The following is a 9,868-nucleotide window of genomic DNA, read 5'->3' as shown; positions in this document are numbered from 1 at the left end:
TGAAGCTTCATCTGATATACTTTGGACATGTTGCAAGGCAGGATCAATCATTGGAGAGGACGTCATGCTTGGGAGAGTGGAGGGACAGTGCAGGAGAGGGAGACCCTCGATGAGGTGGATTGATTCAATGACTGAGGTAATGGAGATAAGTGTGTCAGAGACAATAAGATTAGCAAAGGATAGAGCAAAGTTTAGGGCTGTTGTGCATAGGGTCGCTATGAGTCGCAGACGACTTGACGGCTCATAACTACAACATCTGAATAGCTCTATGGTGAAACAGAATGTGCCCTATCAGTCGTGTTTTTAAACACTAAAGATTTGTGACTAGTTTGGAAGTTAAATAATGGAAAGAACTAAGAAAGTATGGGACACTGTGATCAAAGACCAGATAGAGAAAGCCTTCGATGGACATAGGGAATGAAGAAAATGAGTTGGATTTAATCATATTGACACAAGACCTCATGAAAAGAGTTACAGGTAATCAGAGGGCCACGGGCTGAATTCTGAGGACTACTGCCATTTCAAGCCAGGGAGAGGGAAAAGTATGGCCAGAGATGAAGCTGGGTGTAATAAGAAAAGTATAGAGGCATGAAAATGCAGTATGATCGAAATCAGAAATCAAGCAGTCAAGTAGAAAACAGATTCTCAAGTGTCAAATGCCACAGTTAGGCAACTTATGAGCTAAAAGTACTCACTGAAGTGGACAATTTGAGATTGTCAATAATCTTAGAACAGCTTCACTAGAGATGCAAAGTATAGTAGATGAAGAAAGCAAAGGAGATGAAAGAGTAGTGAATGTACATATATCTTAAGAAGTTTTCATTACTTTTGCTTTTAACAAAACCTAGAAGATCAAAATTGTGGATTTGAAATAGGATGCTTTGACAAGGAAGGGCAGGACAGGATGCAAGGGGGAGTTTAGATGTATGAAGGACAGAGTTGAAACCAGCATAACTTTGCCCAGAACTAGAAGGAGGTGTAAGAGTCAAGTATGGCACAGCTAAGTTTTTAGAAAAAGATGCTGTGCTGTTTGTACTAATGATAGGAGGGGGAAAAAATACAAGAGGAAGGGGCGTGAAGGACAAAGTGATGAGTTCTTTGCTTGATCTCAGTTTGAAGTTCCTTTGAAAATTATTTTCTATTTTAAAAAAATAATTATGACAAATGGATTTTGTGCTGTATAAGACACTGTTCTTTTACTGGCATTGACTCTGGTTTATGTATTAGGGGACTGTATGTGGCTACTTTCCTAAGAAAAAGGACTTTTATGACACAGTCGATCAGTGCTCAACAGCTAACTGAACTGCTCGAACTCACCAGTTGTTCCTCAGGAGAAATCGTGGCACTCTGCTTCTGTAAACAGTCACAGCTGAGGATGTTTTATGGAACAGTTCTGCTCTGTGCTGTGGTTTGAATCTACCAGCTTCTCTGCAGAAGTATGGGCAATCTCCTCCTACGGGATTTACTGCTCCTGAAAATGCACTGAAGGGTCAGCTATGGGTGAGTTTCAACTCGATGGCACATAACATCAACAACATGAATCTAAAGGCATAAGGGATTGAGAAATCTGGAGCAGAACAAGAGTGTCAAAATGCAATTTTAAAAAGAGTAACTAGGATAGCAGGGTTTAGCAGGCAGAAGCCAAAGGGAGGGCATGAAGGAAGAGGAAAGATTCGATGGGGACTTTAATAATAGGCATAGATCCATAGTAATAGTAACTAATTATATAAAATACAATATATGAGAATGTATAAAACACAATGTAAATGAAAGATTGTATAAAACACAATGTGCATAAACCAAACATAAGGTAAATGAATTATTGTATGCAAACTAATAAAAAAGGAAATTTTTTAAAATATCTGCTTTTAGCATTATGTTCTTTAACTGACAACAGAAACTCAAATGGTTAAATATGAACCTAAAGAGGCAGTGAGTTTATATTAATAACAGAGGAACAACTCAGAAAAGGAGGCTTGTAAATCAAAGGACATAATTAATCTCATTAACCTGTACATCTAGAAATTGTTTACTGTGTAAAAGCTAAACAATAAAATAATAAAAGTCTAAGAAGAAAAAAAAAGAGTAATTAGGGTAGGCCTCTGATGGGCTAGTAGGCAAGAAGTTGTGCTGCCAAACCAAAGGCAGGCAGTTTGAATCCAACGGTCTCTCAAAGTGTAAGAGATAGACAGTCTCCTGCTATGTGACTTACAGCCTCTTAAAAGGGAGTTCAGGTGTTCTAGTCATAAGAAGCTGCACTGTAATCCCAAGGGCACTGGTTCAAATCCACAAGCTACTCTGAGGGATAAGGATGCACAATCCTGTGCAAAAATTCACTGCCTCTGAAAGCCTATTGGAGGGTCAGCTGTGGGTCAGTTTTGACTCAAAGGCACACAACAATAACAGCAACTAGCCCTGCTGGACGGTCAGCTGAGTCGGTTCCAACTGAACAGCAGTAATTACTACGACTCTTGAGTCGATCTCTTTCTGTATGATTAAGATGCCTGTGAAAAACCCACTGGAGGGTCAGCAATGAGTTAGTTCTGACTTGATGATACTCCACATTAGGCTTTTTACCATGACACCTGAACCTGTTCACTAACCCACCACTGGTTCTGATTTCACTGTATTCCTCTCAACTCCTTCATTCACTTCTTATTCTCACACTAGTCTTCTTATTCTTATTCCAACATGCCAACAATTTTTTATTTCAGGACATCCATCCTTGCTGTTCCTTCTGTATAGAGTGCAACCCCCCAACAAGCTGAATGGGCCCCCACTCCTTCCTCCAGGTCTCTGCTGAAATGTCACACCATCACAGCTGTATATAAAGTTGCTGAAAGAGAGTCCTGCATGTAGTAGAAATTCAATAAAGATTTGTTTGGTGGATAAATACTTAAGACAGTGAGCCACAATATGATAGGTCTGCCTGCCTAAATTTCTGTATCTTCTGACTTAAGACACAAGAATTTGGGTATGGTGTAGTCTATAGAGTGTTGTACAGTTAACCAAAAGGTTGTACCTTGGTGTTTTGAATCCACCAGGATCTCCGTGGGAGAAAGAGGGGCATTTTTCTCCATCTTTTCAATCTCTAGGCTTAGAAAGCCAATGTAGAATCAGCTATTGGTAGGATGTGGCTTCACAGCAATGAGTTTAAGCTATTTTAGATTGACTGTAGTCAAGACCTTAAAAGTATTGGGACATATATGTTGAATATATATCTGTAAATATTCTTATATTTCATAATGCTAAATAGACAAATAGCAATAAATTTTACTAGATAAAATATCTGAGTGACAAAATTTAATGTTTTTCCTTTATTCTGTTTTAAAAAACTCTTTCTCTAATGAACATATCTTTTTAAGTTGAAGAGTTGTTTAAGAAAAATATCTAACATATCCCACACATCCCTGCTAAGCCTGTGCTGTTTGCCAAAATGACTGGAAATTTTGAAATAGAGTGGCTCAGTGGCTAGAAAGCCTTGCTTTGGGATCTTATTATAATTTGGTGTGGTAGACTATAATTGTAGTATACCTCCACAAGCCACAATTTAATGAACCCAGAGTCTCATTTCTAGGACCAAAGAGGATTGGGAAACCTGGAGCTCGATAATGCTGTTTTGTTTCATTAAATGTTCTGTCTGTGTGGAAATAAATGTGACTTGTCTCTGACAGATGATAAAAGGGAGCAGACATCATTAGTGCTCGTCACGTGACTCCTGGCACCTACTGGAGAGAAGACTTCTGTTTCCTCATGATCAGAAGTAAAATCTCTCCACAGATTGATTTGAAATTTTTTCTTAACTTCAATGTTCAGACCTAGCCATGAAGCCAGGAGTGGCTTCCTATGACAAACTTAAAACCTTCTTCTGAGCTTTTCAATCATTTCAGCGCTGTAACTCTGGATGTTTCAAGGGGCAGCCATGTTCACAAAGGAAGAAGGCTCAGCGGAATGCTTTATTAGAATTTCAAAAAAGTGCCATCTCTCGACCTGCTCATTACTAAGAACAACCTGATGCCAAGCAATTTATGATTATTAAAACATATAATTTGCATTTAAATTAAATGAATTAATAAATCGTAGAGATTACAATAATGTGTTATTCTTTCTTATTGTTTGCTGCTTTAATTTTCGCATGCTAAAGTAAAGAACACAATTTATGGATTTTCATTTGTTTTTTAGAGAAGGTACTGAGAACAATTTAAATTCCAGAAATTACTTAGTCTCCTTTCTTTTAGGTTTTAAATGAGAATAAATGGGTTCATACACATGTGTTACCCTTAATGTTTTGAGAAATTGGACTGTATTTTAATTTAAGAGAGATTTCTCATCATTTGTCGATGTTAGAACACAACTTACATGTGTTTTGCTTAGTCACTTAAATAAGATTTCCTATATCAACTGATGATAATCTTATTAAAGCTAATTCTTATTGACTGAAAACTTGATGTGTACGTTAGCATATCTAGTACTATGGTGAAAACAAAATCTACAAAACACCTTAAAATAATGAATCCAATTAAGGGTGTAGAACCTAATATCATAAAGGCATTTTAAATACAAATGTCAATAATAAATACCATGAACACAAGTAGAGATGATTTTACTCTGTCATTATTATATCTATTATTATCAGCAATTCTAAATTCGATTTGCAAGGAAATTCTGACTCCTTTCTCAAACTGATATATCTAAAGAAACCCCTACAAATTATATTTTAACTAGGAAATAAACCATGAATTTTAAGTTATCTATGGAGATATATAAATATCACATTCTCATAGACTGAGACTGAGACTTCTATATGGCTATGGGAACAGAAAACAAGAAAGAAGGAGCTTAAGAGATATGGAAAAGTGGAGCACACAGGAAAGGCATAGACAAGCAAAATACTATAACAATATGTTCAAGGGGCTGGAATTAGAAAATCACAAAGTTAGGACACGCTCGGCATTTCTCAGACTAAAAGGTCTGAAGGACAAAATCCAGCCTTGAGTTGCAATACTGGAGGATTTAATGGGGGAAATATTGAATGAAGCAGAAATTACAAAAACAAGATGGAAAGACTTTTCAGAGTCACTGTACCAAAAAGAATTGGTCAACACTGAAGTATTTCAAGGCAAGAAGTAGCGTTTAATTAAGAACCACTAGTACTGAAGGCAGCAGAAAGTGCAATAGTAAAGTTGCAAAATCCTGTGTCAGAGATTTGTTAATTCATAGTACAAGCCACTGTGAAGAAATTCAAAGATGAGTAGTATTTTTAAATAGGGCAACAGGTTTAAAAAACATATTGCTTATTAGAAAAGATCAAGAAAAGAGGATACAATGCCACTGGTAATGTAACAATGATGCAATGATGAAAAACATGAGAAGGGGAAACTTGAGGACCTGACAGAAATGAAAGAGCCATGATATGCTAGACTGTTCGACTCACTTGCCATGTAGAAGTCCCTTAAAGAAACTAAACAACACCACAATGACAATAAGGAGCATTGCTAGACAGAAATTCTCACACGTACATTTTTGTGTGCCATTGAGTTGAAACTAACTCACAGCTCACTCTCCAGCAGATTTTCAGAGCCAGAAGTCACCTGGGAGGACATTGCCCATCCTTCTCCATCAGAGAAACTGGTGAATGCAAACCTCATGCCTTTGAGATTGAAGTGCAGCTTCTTACCACTAGGCCACTACAGTGCAAATTATTGTAAAGTTGATGGGAGAAGAAAATAGAAACTGCAAAGAATTATTTCAGGTGATAAAATTCCCTGCCAAAGAAGAAATAAAACAATCAAACAGAAAACCACAGACTACTTAGACATAATATTCTATATGAAAGAAAAATCACCCACATAAGGATTTAGAAATTAGCTTTAGATACACACACACATATATACTTAGATGTAGTTGAGTCTGTGAACTAGAATCAGCAAATTTTAAACTAAGGAAATAAATGGGGGGAAAGGACGTAATGTAGCAACAGTTGATTTATCTTGTTATTGTTATGTGCCATTGAGTCACTTGCGACTCATAGCGACCCAAAGTACAACAGCCCTAAACCCGGCATTGCCTCTGACACACCCATCCTGATTACCCCAGTCACTGAATCAATCCACCTCATAGAGGGCCTTCCCCTCCTGCACTGTCCCTCCACCCTCCCAAGCATGATGTCCCTCACCAACGACCTCTCCTTCCTTACAACATGTCCAAAGTATGTCAGATGAAGCCCCTGAATCCTTGCCTCCAAGGAGTAGCCTGGTTTAATCCTCTCCAGGATGGATCTATTTGTTTTCTTGGCAGTCTATGGTACATTCAACACTCCTCTCCGCACCACAGCTCAAAGGCATCAACCTTCTATCCTCCCTAGTCATTGTCCAACTCTCTCATGCATAAAAGTGATTGCAAAGACATGGCCTGTATCAGACACACCTTAGTCTCCAGAGAGACACCATTGCTCTTGAGTACTTTAGAGAGGTCCCTAACAGCAGACTTTCCCATTGCAGTATGTTTTTTTATTTCCTGGTTGCTGGTGCCAAGAGTGTTGACAGTGGAGCCGTGCAAACTGAAGCTGTGAACAATCTCAATCTCTTTGCCATCCATCCTGATGCTACCGATTGGTCCAGTGGTGAGAATCTTTGTCTTCTTGATATTGAGCCTCAGTCCATACTGAAGGCTGCAGTCCTTGACCCTCTGCAGCAGGCACTTCAGGTCCTCCTTAGTTTCAGCAAGCAGAGTTGTGTCATCTGCACATCGCAGATTGTTAATAGATCTTTCACCAATCCTGATGCCACAATTCTCCTCATAGAGCCCAGCCTCTCGGATAATATGCTCTGCATACAGGTTGAAAAGGTGTGGAGATAGGACACATCACTGGCGTACACCCTTCCCAGTTTTGAACCATGCAGTGTTATCCTGCTCTGTTGTGATGACTGCCTCTTGGTCCAAGTATAGGTTTCGCATTAGCACAATTAAATGTTCTGGGATTCCCATTCTTCTCAGAGTCAGCCACAGTTTGTTATGATCCACACAGTCAAACGCCTTTGCATAATCAATAAAACACAGATAGACATTACTCTGGTATTCCCTGCTTTCAGCTAAGATCCATCTAACATTAGCTAAAATATCCCTAGTACCACGACCCCTTCTAAACCCAGCCTGGACTTCTGGCAGTTCTCTGCTATAATGATTTATCTTAGGAAAGAAATTTTAAAAAAATAAGACAAATCCATCTCAAAATGGAAGAATAAATTACCAAGAACTCAAGAAATAAAGGTTTTTATGAAAATCTAAGAAGATAGTTTGAAGAAAAATCAACAGAAAAAGAACTCAGTAAAGTACATTTTTTTAAAAAAAATGGTTGAAATGAAACATATACAAAGAGAGTTTAACATACACATAATTAAAGTCTTGAAATATTATAAGTAAAACAGTATAACTAGTATGTAAAACCATCACATTTTAAAACTTTTCAAAAGTAAAAAATAAATCCAATTTTTACATATTGACAGTGACCCATGCAAACCTGAAAACTCTAGTGTAATTAATTTAATACAGACTCTAAAGAAATGATTAGAATTGAAAGACAAAGGGAAAACCTTCAAAGTGCACAAGAAAAAGTACTGAATTTTCATTTTCAGTACGTCCACACACATCGTAGGCACATGGATGTAACGTACAGAGTAGTGAATGGAGAAAACAAGCTCAAGTGGGGATTTGTGTATTTTGCAAAGGCCATATATTGAATGTAATTTGTGTAAAAAATCAGTACTTTTAAGGACAAAATATTTGGGCTGACTTCAGACCCTGCAAGGGTACACGAAAAATTAAGTAATGATGTGGCTGAAGAAATGTTTTCAAGAAATTCAAGATAAGAAATTATAAGACAAATATTTTTTTAATTGTTATTTTAGTGCAAGTTTTCAGAAAGTATGGGTTTTCTACATTATGGATATACATTTTTCTCCTTCCTTTCTCCCCATTCACTTTGTAATGCATGTCTTGTTCCAGATTGTCAACTTCCACATACACAATCTTTAATTATCCATTCCTTCTGATAGTCCCTCCCTTATTCCATTACACTGTAGTGCTGAAATGTATGTTATATAAATACATAAGAAGAAATATAACTCTAAAAGCAGGTGAGCTATAACTTTTAAGTCCTTTTAGCTTTTAGAGTTATATATTTGAAGTGTGTCAAAGTTCCTTGGAAAAAACTTATCTATAAACTCAACATCTCTTTGAAAGGGAGAACATAGAAAGTTTTAGTAACAGCAAAAATTTGACCAACCATGCAGATGAACATGAGCAAGCATTTCTAAAGGTAACCAAAATTATTTCCAAATTTGTTGCAGAAAAATAGAGTAGCACTGTTGCTGTTGCATACCATTGAGTTGGAACCGATCCATACCTGACCCTCCAGCGGGTTTTCAGAGGCAGTGATCACCGGGAGGAGATCGCCCTTTTCCTGCGGAGCAGCTGGTAGATATTCCAACCACATACCTTTGAGATTTCAGCACAACTTCTTGCCACTAGGCCAGCAGAGCTCCCTATACTATGTATATTTTACTTATACTGTTGTTGTTGTGTACCATAGAGTCAGAATTGACCCGTTGTTGACCTGCTGGTGAGTTTGCCGAAGCAGTTAGTCAGATGGGAGAAGATTGTTCATCCTTCTCTTGCAGAGCAGTTGGTGGCCTCGAACCTGTGCCTTTGGGATTGCAGTGCAGCTTCTTGCCACTAGTCCATCAGAGGTATAATGTTACCTTTGCCCTTTGTCAAGTATTTTGTGATAATTTTCCAAGTGATTCAGATATCTTTCTTCTTTATATATGGCCTTTCTATCCCATTTCTAATGGAGGTCTGATGGAATAGTTCATAGCAAATTTGTCCGTTAACACAAAGGCAAATAAATACATTCTCCTTCCAAGCAATGTACAACCTTGGAAACCCAATGGAGGGTCAGCTATGAATTGGTTTTGACTCAATAGCAATGAGTTTGAGGATTCTTTTTGGCTTTTGTTGTTTTTAACCTCACTCCCAGTTAAATTCCTTTTTTTAAGATAGAGAGCTCTGGTGGCTTAGTGGTAAGAAGCTGCACTACAATCCCAAAGGAACACAGTTGGAATCTGCTAGCTGCTCCTCAGGAGAAAGATGGGACATCTCCTCCTGTGCGATTAACTGCCTCTGAAACTCCGCCCGAGGGTCGGTTGGTTCCAACTAGACAGACACAACAACAGCAAGTCATTCCCGTGGAGTCAGGACCGAGCCTACAGTTAAGCATCAGCTAATAATTAAGCCAACATTTCATATAAGAAGTATTTGGGCTTTAAAAATATTATGATGCTTCTGTTAAAATGTTTAAAGTAAACAGAAAGTTTTATCCTAGGTCTCTAAATTTTCTTATCTTTGAACTGTGGTTCCCAAATGTAGGAATGGAGACTAGAGGATCCTAAAGAGCTTTTGATGATGTTTGGAGACCTTAGTTTTTAGTCATGATTCTGGGAAAAAGAAGTATTGCTGGCATCTAGCCGATAGAGGCCTGGGATGCTGCTAAGCATCCCGCAAATCATAGGACATTCAACAAAGAATTTTCTAGCCAAATATCAATGTCAAGTTTAAGACACTCTAATCTAAGGAAGCACCACGCTTATTTACCGTGCTTATTCGAAAGGTGACCCAACTGAGTGTGGAAACTACAGAACAGTGTCATTGATTTCACATGCAAGCAAGATTCTACTGAAGATCATCCACAAACGATTAGAACAGCACATCAGCAGAGAACTGCTGGAAGTCCAGGCTGAGCTTAGAAGGGGTCATGGTACTAGGGATATCGTTGCTGATGTTAGATGGATCTTGGCTGAAAGCAGGGAAT

This window comes from Elephantulus edwardii, unplaced genomic scaffold, assembly GCF_000299155.1.
Source record: "Elephantulus edwardii isolate Elephantulus edwardi_28Jun2011 unplaced genomic scaffold, EleEdw1.0 scaffold00036, whole genome shotgun sequence".
NCBI lineage: Eukaryota > Metazoa > Chordata > Mammalia > Macroscelidea > Macroscelididae > Elephantulus > Elephantulus edwardii.
The sequence above is the reverse complement of the archived record's forward strand: the minus strand, read 5'-3'. Positions refer to the sequence as shown.